Raw genomic sequence first — 10,585 nt, 5'->3', positions numbered from 1 at the left:
TTTTACTATGCATTTTTGAGTTATTCTCTTCATTGTTGCATGTAGATTATAATTATTATCTCTATTTATAACAATTTAGTCTAGATTAATACAAAGTTAATTTTACTACTACACAAAATCTTTGCTTTCCTCTAGCTCTATGTCTTCTGCACTCTTTTATGCTGTTATTGTCATACAAAATACAACCATATACATTGTTTTCTCATCAACATAGATTTATAATTATTGGTTTGTAAAGTTTTCTTTTAAATTAGAGAGGAGAAAAAAATTACAGAGATACATTCATTTTTTTTTTTTTGATTTACCTATATAGTTATATTTACCAGTGCTCTTTGGTTCTTTATGTAGATTTGAGTTACTATCTAATGCCCTTTCTTTTCAGCATGAAGAATTCCTATAGTATTTTTTGTATGGCTGATATTATGGTAATAGGTTTTTTTTCAGTTTTTGTTTATCTGAAAATATATTTATTTCTTCTTTATTTTAAGGATAGTTTTGCTGGCTATAAAGCTATTGGTTGACAGTCTTTGCTATTAACCCTTTCAGATGCTATGTCATTTTTTTCTGGCCTCCACAGTTTCTGAGGAGAAGTCAGCAGTTAGTCTTATTTGAAAACCATTGTTTTTTATAAGTAGTTTTCTCTTGCTGCTTACAATATGTTCTTTTTGTCTTCGACTTTTATCATTTTGACTATAACGTGTTTAGGTGTGGATCTCTTTGAGTTTAATCTACTGGGATTTTGTCAAGCCTCTTGGATGTGTATATTAATGCTTTTCATCCAACTTGGGAACCTTTTAGTCATTATTTCTTCAATTATTTTCTGCCTCATTTTCTTTTTCATTTGGGGGCTCTGATTATGCATATGTTAGTACACGTGATGATTTTTACAGATATCTGAGACTCTGTCCATTTTATCTTCATTCTTTTACTTCTGTTCCCTATACTCAATGATCTCTATTGGCCTATTTTTAAGTTTACCAATTTCCTTTTTTTCTCTCTCTCTGCCACCACTGAGAGAGAGAGAGAGAGAGAGAGTGAAAGAGAGAGTTTTTATTTAAGTAACATTCAAAACAGTTGGTCATTCCATCCTTTTTATTTTATTACTATTATTTTTTATTATTCTTTAAGTTCTTGGATATATGTGCAGAATGTGCAGATTTGTTACATAGGTATACATTTGCCATGAGGGTTTGTTGCACCCATCAACCCATCATCTACGGTATTTCTCATAATGCTATCCCTCCCCTAGCGCCCCACCCCATGACAGGCCTTGGTGTGTGACGTTCCCCTTCCTGTGTCCATGTGTTCTCATTGCTCAACTCTCACTTATGAGTGAGAATATGTGGTGTTTGGTTTTCTTTTCCTGTGTTAGTTTGCTGAGAATGATGGTTTCCAGCTTCATCTATGTTCCTGCAAAGGACATGAACTCATTATTTTTTATGGCTGCATAGTATTCCATGGTGTATATGTGCCACATTTTCTTTACCCAGTCTATCATTGATGGGCATTTGGGTTGGTTCCAAGTCTTTGCTATTTTGAACAGTGCTGCAATAAACACACGTGTACATGTGTCTTTGTAGTAGAATGATTTATAATCCCTTGGGTATATACTTAGTAATGGGATTGCTGGGTCAAATGGTATTTCTGGTTCTAGATCTTTGAGGAATCATCACACTGTCTTTCACAATGGTTGAACTAATTTACACTCCCACCAACAGTGTAAAAGTGTTCCTATTTCTCCACATCCTCCCCAGTATCTGTTGTTTCCTTACTTTTTAATGATTGCCATTCTAACTGGTGTGAGATGGGATCTCATTGTGGTTTTGATTTGTATTTTTCTAATGACCAGCGATGATGACCTTTTTTTCATATGTTTTTGGCCTCACAAATGTCTTCTTTTGAGAAGTGTCTGTTCATATCCTTCACCCACTTTTTGATGGAATTGTTTATTTTTTTTCTTGTAAATTTGTTTGAGTTCTTTGTAGGTTCTGGATATCAGCCCTTTGTCAGATGGATAGATTGCAAAAATTTTCTCCCATTCTGTAGGTTGCCTGTTCACTGTGATGGTGGTTTCTTTCGCTGTGCAGAAGCTCTTGAGTTTAATTAGATCCCATTTGTCAATTTTGGCTTTTGTTGCCATTGCTTTTGGTGTTTTATTCATGAAGTCTTTGCCTATGTCTATGTCCTGTATGGTATTGCCTAGGTTTTCTTCTAAGGTTTTTATGGTTTTAGGTCTTACGTTTAAGTCTTTAATCCATCTTGAGTTAATTTTTGTGTAAGGTGTAAGGAAGGGGTCCAGTTTCAGTTTTTTTGCATATGGCTAGCCAGTTTTCCCAACACCATTTATTAAATAGGGAATCTTTTCCCCATTGCTTGTTTTTGTCAGATTTGTCAAAGATCAGATTGTTGATAAAGGGGAGATCACCGCTGATCCCACAGAAATACAAACTACCATCAGAGAATACTATAAACACCTCTATGCAAATAAATTAGAAAATCTATAAAATAAAATAAAATAAAATAAAATAAAATAAATTCCTCTCATTTATTTATTAAATTAAGTATTGATTAAGTATCAATATTTAATTTCTTTTTATGGCCAAATAATATTCCATTATATGGATATACCACATTTTGTTTATCCATTCATTAGTTGATGGGCATTTGGATTATTTCCACCTTTTGGCTATTAAAATTTTTATCAGGTACATGCACTCTCCCAAGACTAAACTAGGAAGAAGTTGAATCCCTCAATAGACCAATAACAAGTTCTGAATTTGAGGCAGTAATTAGTAGCCTACCAACCAAAAAAAGCCCAAGACCAGACGGATTCATAGCCAAATTCTACCAGAGGTACCAAGAGGAGCTGATGCCATTCCTTCTGAAACTATTCCAAACAATAGAAAAAGAGAGACTCCTCCCTAAGTCATTTTATTAGGCCAGCATCATCCTGATACCAAAACCTGACAGAGACACAACAAAAAAAGAAAATTTCAGGCCAGTACCCCTGATGAACATCAGTGCGAAAATCCTCAGTAAAATACTGCCAAACCGAATCCAGCAGCACATCAAAACCTTATCCACCATGATCAAGTCAGCTTCATCCCTGGGATGCAAACCTGGTTCAACATACACAAATCAATAAATGTAATCCATCACATAAACAGAACCAATGACATGATTATCTCAGTAGATACAGAAAAGGCCTTTGATAAAATTCAGCACTGCTTCATGCTAAAAACTTTCAATAAACTAGGTACTGATGGAACATATCTCAAAATAAGAGCTATTTATGACAAACTCACAGCCAATATCATACTGAATGGGCAAAAACTGGAAGCATTCCCTTTGAAAACCAGCACAAGACAAGGATGCCCTCTCTCACCGATCCTATTCAACATAATATTGGAAGTTCTGGCCAAGGGAATCAGGCAAGAGAAAGAAATAAAGGGTATTCAAATAGGAAGAGAGAAAGTCAAATTGTCTCTGCAGATGACATGATTGTATATTTAGAAAACCACATCGTCTCAGCCCCAAATCTCCTTAAGCTGATAAGCAACTTCAGCAAAGTCTCAGGATACAAAATTAATGTGCAAAAATCACAAGCATTCATATACACCAGTAATAGAGAACCAAATTATGAGTGAACTGCCATTCACAACTGCTACAAAGAGAATAAAATACCTAGCAATACCACTTACAAGCAATGTGAAGGATCTCTTCAAACAGAACTACAAAACACTGCTCAATGAAATGAATGGACACAAATGGAAAAACATTCTATGCTTATGGATAGAAAAAATCAATATTGTGAATGGCCATACTACCCAAAGTAATTTATAGATTCAATGCTATCCCTATCAAACTACCATTGGCTTTCTTCACAGAATTAGAAAAAAACTACTTTAAACTCCATGTGAAATCAAAACAGAGCCCATATAGCCAAGACAATCCTAAGCAAAAAGAACAAAGCTGGAGGCATCATGCTACCTGACTTCAAACTATACTACAAGGCTACAGTAACCAAAACAGCATGGTACTGGTACCAAAACGGATATATAGACCATGGAACAGAACAGAGGCCTCAGAAATAATGCCACACATCTACATCCATCTTCTTTTTAAAAAATAGCTTTATTGAAATATACTTCACATAATGTAAAATGTATCCATTACAAAAGTTCAGGTTCAGTGGTCTTTAACATATTTACAAATAAGTGCAACCAGCACCACAATAAACTTCAGAACTTTTTTTTTTGTAAAACAAGAACCACTCAGACTGCATTGTCTTTCTCTTACACTCCAAGAGGAAGACAAGAATGATCACCAATGGTAAATGGCAGCTGCAGCAAAGCAACACCAAGTGCCAGCTTCATGCTCAGAAGAGAACTCTGTGCCTCCTCCTCATAGTTTCTGGTGCTCTACACATTCAGAGAAACTTCTCTAGTAATGAACTGTAGAAATGATCCCTGAAAGTATAGTCTTCAGAACATTTTTATTACTTCAGAAAGAAACTTGTATTCTTTAACTATCATCCTCCTACTTTCCATATGCTCTTCCTCCCAGGCCTAAGCAACTACTAATGTACTATCTGTCTCTATAAATTTTCCAATTGTGGACATTTCATATAAATGGAATTATATAATTTGTGACCTCTTGTGAGGCTTTCTTTACTTAGCATACTTTTTTTTCAAGGTTTACCCATATCATAGCATGTATCAATACTTAATCTCTTTTTATGGCCAAATAATATTCCATTATATGGATATACCACATTTTGTTTATCCATTCATTAGCTGACGGGCATGTGGATTGTTTCCACCTTTTGGCTATTAAAATTTTTGTCAGGTATATGATTTGCAAATATTTTCTACCATTCTGTGGGTTGTCTTTTCTCTTCCTTAATAGCACCCTTTGGAAAAAACAAAAAACAAAATGAAACAAAACAAACAAACAAAAACAACTGAACCAAAAAAAAAAAACCATTGATGAAGTCTGATATGTCTGGTTTTACTTTGGTTGCTTGTGCTTTTGATGTTATATCTAAGATCCATTGCCAAATCAAAGATTATGAAGATTTTACCCCCTTTGTTTCCTTCTAGAATTCTGTAGTTTCAGTTTTTACATTTAGAAGTTCGATCCATTTTGAGTTAGCTTTTATATACAGTGTAAGGTAAGGGTCCAACGTCATTCTTTTGCATGTGGATATCTAGTTGTCTCAGCACCATTTGTCAAAAGACCATTCTTTCTCCAATGGGTGGACTTGGATTTTGTCAAAAATCAGATTACCATAGAAACATGGGTTTATTTCTAGACTGTCAATTCTATTCCATTAATCTATTTATCTACCCTTCTCCCAGTACTGTACTATAGCGATTATTCTTGCTTTGTAGTAGGTTTTGAAGTCAGGAAGTGTGAGCCTTTCTACTTTGGTTTTCTTTTTAAAGATTATTTTTGCTATTTTGAATCTCTTGAATTGCATATGAATTTTAGAACCAGCTTGTCAGTTTCTACAAAAAAAAAAAAAAAAAAAAAAAAAAAAAAAGCTGAGATTCTGACAGGGATTGTGTTGAACTCATAGATCAATTTGGGGAGTATAACCCTCTTAACAATATTAAGTCTTTCAATACAGGAACATGGGAAGTTTTTCCATATATTTAGAGCTGTATTAATTTTTTTCAACAGTGTTTTGTGGTTTTCAGAGTATAAGCTTTGCAATTCTTTTGTTAAGCTTAGCACTATTTCATCTTTATTATGCTTTTGTAAATGCAATTATTTTCTTAATTTCATTTTTAGATTGTTTATTGCAAGTGTATAGAAATACAAGTAATTTTTATGTATTGGTCTTATATCCTAAAACCTTACTGAATTTGTTTACAAGTTCTAATAGTTTTTTAAAGTGGGTTATTCATAATCTATCTATCTATCTATCTGTTACATATACATTATATATATACATTATGTGTATATATACACACACACACAAGATCATGACGTATGCAAACAGAGATAGTTTTACCTTTTTTCCCCCAATCTAAATGTCTTTCGTCTTCTTTCCTTGCTAATTGCTCTGGTTGGAAACCCCAATACGATGCTGAATAGAAATGAGGAGAGCAGACATTCTTGTCTTGGTCTTGACCTTATAGAGAAAGAATCCAGTCTTTCACCACTAAATATGATGTTAGCTATAAGTTTTTCTAAGATGCCCTTTGTCAGTTTCAGAAAAAAATATCTTATATTCCTAGCTTTTTGTGTATTTTCATCATAATGTTTATTGGGTTTTGTCATGTAGTTTTTCTGCTTAGAGATGATCATGTAGTTTTTGTTTTTTAATTCTATTGATATAGTGTGTTGTATTAACTGATTTTTGTATGTTAAACCAACTTTGTATTCTTGGGATAAATCTCACTTGGTCATGGTGTAGAATTATTTTTATATGTTGCTGGATATGGTTTGCCACTATTTTGTTGAGGATTTTACATGCATAGTAATAAGAGATACTGGTCTGTAGTATTCTCTTCTTGTGATGTCTTTCTTTTGTTTTGGTATCAGGGTAATACTGGTCTCAGAATATTCATAATTTTTGAAGTGTTTCCTCCTCTTTTGCTTCTTGGAAGAGTTTGTGAAGAATTGGTATTCATTCTTTAAAAATGTTTGGCCTCTGATTCTTATGTGAGTTCAAATTCATTCTTGATCTCTCTAGTGAATTTTTTATTTTAGGTGTTGTACTTTTAAGCTCCCAAATGTATGTATTTATTTAAATTATTTGTCTCCCAAATCTAACATCTAGGTGCCTTTAGGGACATTTTCTGTTGGTTGGTCTTTTACCTTTGAATGGGCTCTGTGTTCCCATTTTATTGCATATGCCATAATTGCTTGTTGAAAACTGGACATTTTAGATAACACACTGTAACAATCTGTCATTAGTTTCTCCCCTTCCAGGAATTGTTCTTGATGGGTCTTTCTTTTCTCTTTTTGCTTGCTTTTGCTTTTATTTTTGCTGCCTGTTTGTTTAGTGGCTTTCCTGGCATAACTCTGTTTCCTGTACTATGCAGCCACTAAATTCCTTGTTCCCCACCTTTTTATCAGTTTGTTTACATCTTTAAGCCTGGCCTCCTAGGGTTCAGTCCTCTGTCAATACAATTTATTGCTCAGCAAGCGATCGATCAGATTTTCTTAACTGCCTTGAGCACTGGATCTCCATCCTTTGCCAAAGTTACCTGTGTGGGAATGTACATACTTTCAAACTTCATGTAGTTTAAAAACCCTCTCTCGTTTCTACTTCCTGCTTCTGTAGGGCCTCAAGGTCAGCAGTGAGTGACAGGGCCTCCTCCTTCCCCAGGTCTTTCTTGGACATGTATATAGCCCTGCTCACACAGGAATACAGAGCTCAAGTTCCCTGTGGCTTTCTAGTTCTATAGGTCTTCCTTTTCAGTTTTTGGCCAGGCTCTCGTTAGCCCCAACTGAAATCACAGCCTTAGGCAGCAGCAATGTTACCAGCAGATTCTTACCATTTTCAGTAGTGCCCTGGGCATGAAGTTTTACTTGCAGAGCTGAGTTCACAGACAAGTCACATAGCAACAACATCATAGGAATAGAGATTTTCTAGGCAGCTTCTGGTTGGGTTAAACTACTGACTGTTTTCTGAGTACAGGCCCTTTTTAAAAAAAATTTTTTTGAGGCAAGGTCTCACTCTGTTGCCCAGGCTGGAGTGCAGTGGCCCGATCATGGCTCACTGCAGCCTTGACCTCCTGGGCTCAAGTGATCCTCCCACCTCAGCCTCCTGAGTAAGTGGGATCACAGGTGCATATCACTATGCCTAGCTAATTCTTAAAAACTTTTTTGTAGAGACAGGATCTTGCTATGTTGCCAGGGCTAGTCCCAAACTCCTAGGCTCAAGTGATCTTCCTGCCTCAGTCTCCCAAAGTGCTGGGATTGCAGGGGTGATCCACTGTGCCTGACAAAATAAAAATTACTTTTAATTGACACATAGTGTTTGTACACACACACACACACACACACACACACACACACACACACACACTATAGATAATGATGTTTCAATGCATGCAATGTTAATGATCAGATCATGGTAATTAGAATATCCATCATCTCAAACATTTATTGTTTCTCTGTGTTGGGAACATTCAGTATCCTCTCTTCCAGCTACAGAGTTTTAAAGCGGTCAGTCCTCTTTTGGCTGCGAGAATGTTGGCTTTTCACCACCACTGCACCTCTGAGCTGGAGGGTGAGAGAGTGTGAGAATAGCACCAAGTTAAATACGCCACAGACCCACTGGTATTACCAAGGTTCAGTAATTGGTAATTGGTGTTTTTCAGCTTGTTCTTGTGTGTAGTTAATTTCCAGAATTCTAAAATGGTCAAATTTTATTGTTTTGCGAGTATTTTTGTTGCTTTTGGGGGAGAGCGGGTTTATGGAATTTCCTAGTCACGTCATGTTTAGCACAACACTTTTGAGTTTCATCACCTTCCACATATCCGTAGTTTGTTTATATTTTCAAGTACAAGTCCATTTTATGGATCTACTTCAGTCTGTTTACGCATTTCATTGGTTAAATAAAATTTGTGTTATTTCCAATTTTTGGTGATTATGAATAAAACCACTGCAAACTTATACATTTAAGTGTTTGTGTGAACATAACTTCTTTTCACTTTCTCTGGGTAAATACCTTGAAGGAGGATTGCTGGGTTGTGGGGTAAGTGTGTCTAAAGCGATAAGAAACTGCAATTGCAATCTTGTTTTCAAAGCAGTTGTAATATTTTGCATTCCAATCAGCAAAAAAGAAAAAGAGTATCTCAATCGCTCCACACCCTCGCTATCACCATGGTATTCTTGTTTTTTCTTTTTAAAAGAAAAGGTGCCTTGGTGGCCCCCACCTTGCTGTGCAGGAGCCAAGTTGGCTCTTGGTTGTCAGCAGCAGAACCTGCAAGGGTCAAGCTTCTTTTAATCAAATCTAGGAAGTTTGCTTACCAGCGTGGTTGTCTAAACTTCCCCAGGGAAGATACTGTCTGAGCTCTGCATCGAGGCTGCTCCCATCTGGATCCAAGGAGCTCACAAGACCCTCCGAGGCCCCAGCAGGGCCACTCAGGCTGCAGGTGAGCCATTCCCAGGTGAACCACTGCCTTCTCCTGCCCTCCACTGTAGGTGTGGGCTGCAGGTGTGGGCAAATCCCCCCGTTCTGTCTCCATGGGTGTCTCCTGCGTCAGGAGGGAAAGGCCCCTTGGTCTTGGAGTGCCTAGGAGGGGTGGGGGCCAGCTCCAGCTGCAGCTACCCTTTCCAGGGCTTCTCAGGAATAAGCCATGAGCAAAAGCAGGTATCTCAGCTTGGAGGAGCTTTGAGTCATCTGGATCGATCCAGTTAGGTCACAGAACTGCACACTGAGGCACAAACTCCAGAGGGAGTAGGGTCTATGCAGAAAGAAAGCTCAACACTGGTGTGGTCTTGGACAAGTCACTTCCCCTCTGTCTGGGGCTTCAGTCTCCCTGAGGCGAGTGGGTGGGTGACCCTGTTGCCCTCCAAGTTGCCTTCTGTCTGTGACATTCCAAGGCCAGGGTCTCCTGCCCAGCATCTGACCTGGAGTTAAACTGGGTCACAATAAGTCTGGAATCATTGGAGAGTTTCTGGTTGCATGGCTGAGCCACAAGATTATAAAATGGAAATAATCCCTGCACCAAAGATACTGCTGTCCCTCTCTTACCCCCTACCCCTTCCCTGCCCTGCCCTGCCCTATTTCTTCTTTCCTTCTCTCCCTCCCTTCTTCCCTCCCTCTTTCCCCCTCCCCCCTCCCCTCTTCCCCCCTTCCCTCCCCTTCCCTTCTCTTCATTCCCTCTTCCCTCCCTCCCTTCTTTCTCTCTCTGTGCCTCTCCCTCTCTGTCTCTGTTGTAAGGAGTTATCCTCCCCCTGTCCTTTCTTTCTGTGCCTCTCCCTCTGTGTCTCCGTTGTAAGGAGTTTTACCTAGGACTGAGGAAGACTGACTTTAATTTTCCTCCTCCCCTGTGTCATTCACCTCAATTCTCCACTTACCTTCCCTTTCCTGCCTCCCTGGCTGACTGCAGCACCTCCACCTGGGTGTCCCAACTGGTCTCTGCCAGTGGAAAGGACTGGGTCCCCATGAACCCTGGGCTCTGACACCACCGTGGAATTGAAGAACTGTAGACATGGAATTGCCCCAGGCACTCAGGGAGGCCGCTGCAGACCTGGGATTCTGATAGCCTGGGCTGCAAATGCTCACACACCTTCCCATAAGGAAAGGGTTGCTGCAGTCCCAGGGGAAGAGCAGGCAGTAGGAAGGCAGAGACTGGGAAGGATTTCAGCCCAACAGCAACCTGACACCCACTGTGTATCACCTGAGGCCGGCGCGGGGAGGACTTGGGACTGACCAGCTGCTTCCTTTGAGTCCTTGGCAAGGGATTCTGATGGAGGGGAGGCCAGACTGGGCTGGAGTGGGGCAGAGTGAGTCATGGCAGTGCCACCCACCTCACCGGGTGAGGTCGGGGCGTGGGCTCTTGCCTGAACACTCCTGGGCTTGCTGCCCTGGACTCCTGGCTGAGGGGCAAGAAGCTGG

At 38.7% G+C, this 10,585-nt stretch overlaps 1 non-coding gene across 1 annotated transcript; it reads right to left on the bottom strand.

Annotated features, from left to right (window-relative positions):
• Nucleotides 1–4,269: 4,269 nt before the first annotated feature.
• On the bottom strand, nt 4,270–4,485 carry LOC111538425. Its single transcript, XR_002730346.1, has one exon. It is a non-coding gene; the product is annotated as a small nucleolar RNA U3 (small nucleolar RNA).
• Nucleotides 4,486–10,585: the final 6,100 nt, after the last annotated feature.

The sequence above is a fragment of the Piliocolobus tephrosceles genome, chromosome 6 (assembly GCF_002776525.5).
Source record: "Piliocolobus tephrosceles isolate RC106 chromosome 6, ASM277652v3, whole genome shotgun sequence".
Lineage (NCBI taxonomy): Eukaryota > Metazoa > Chordata > Mammalia > Primates > Cercopithecidae > Piliocolobus > Piliocolobus tephrosceles.
This window is presented reverse-complemented; position numbering and strand designations above follow the sequence as displayed.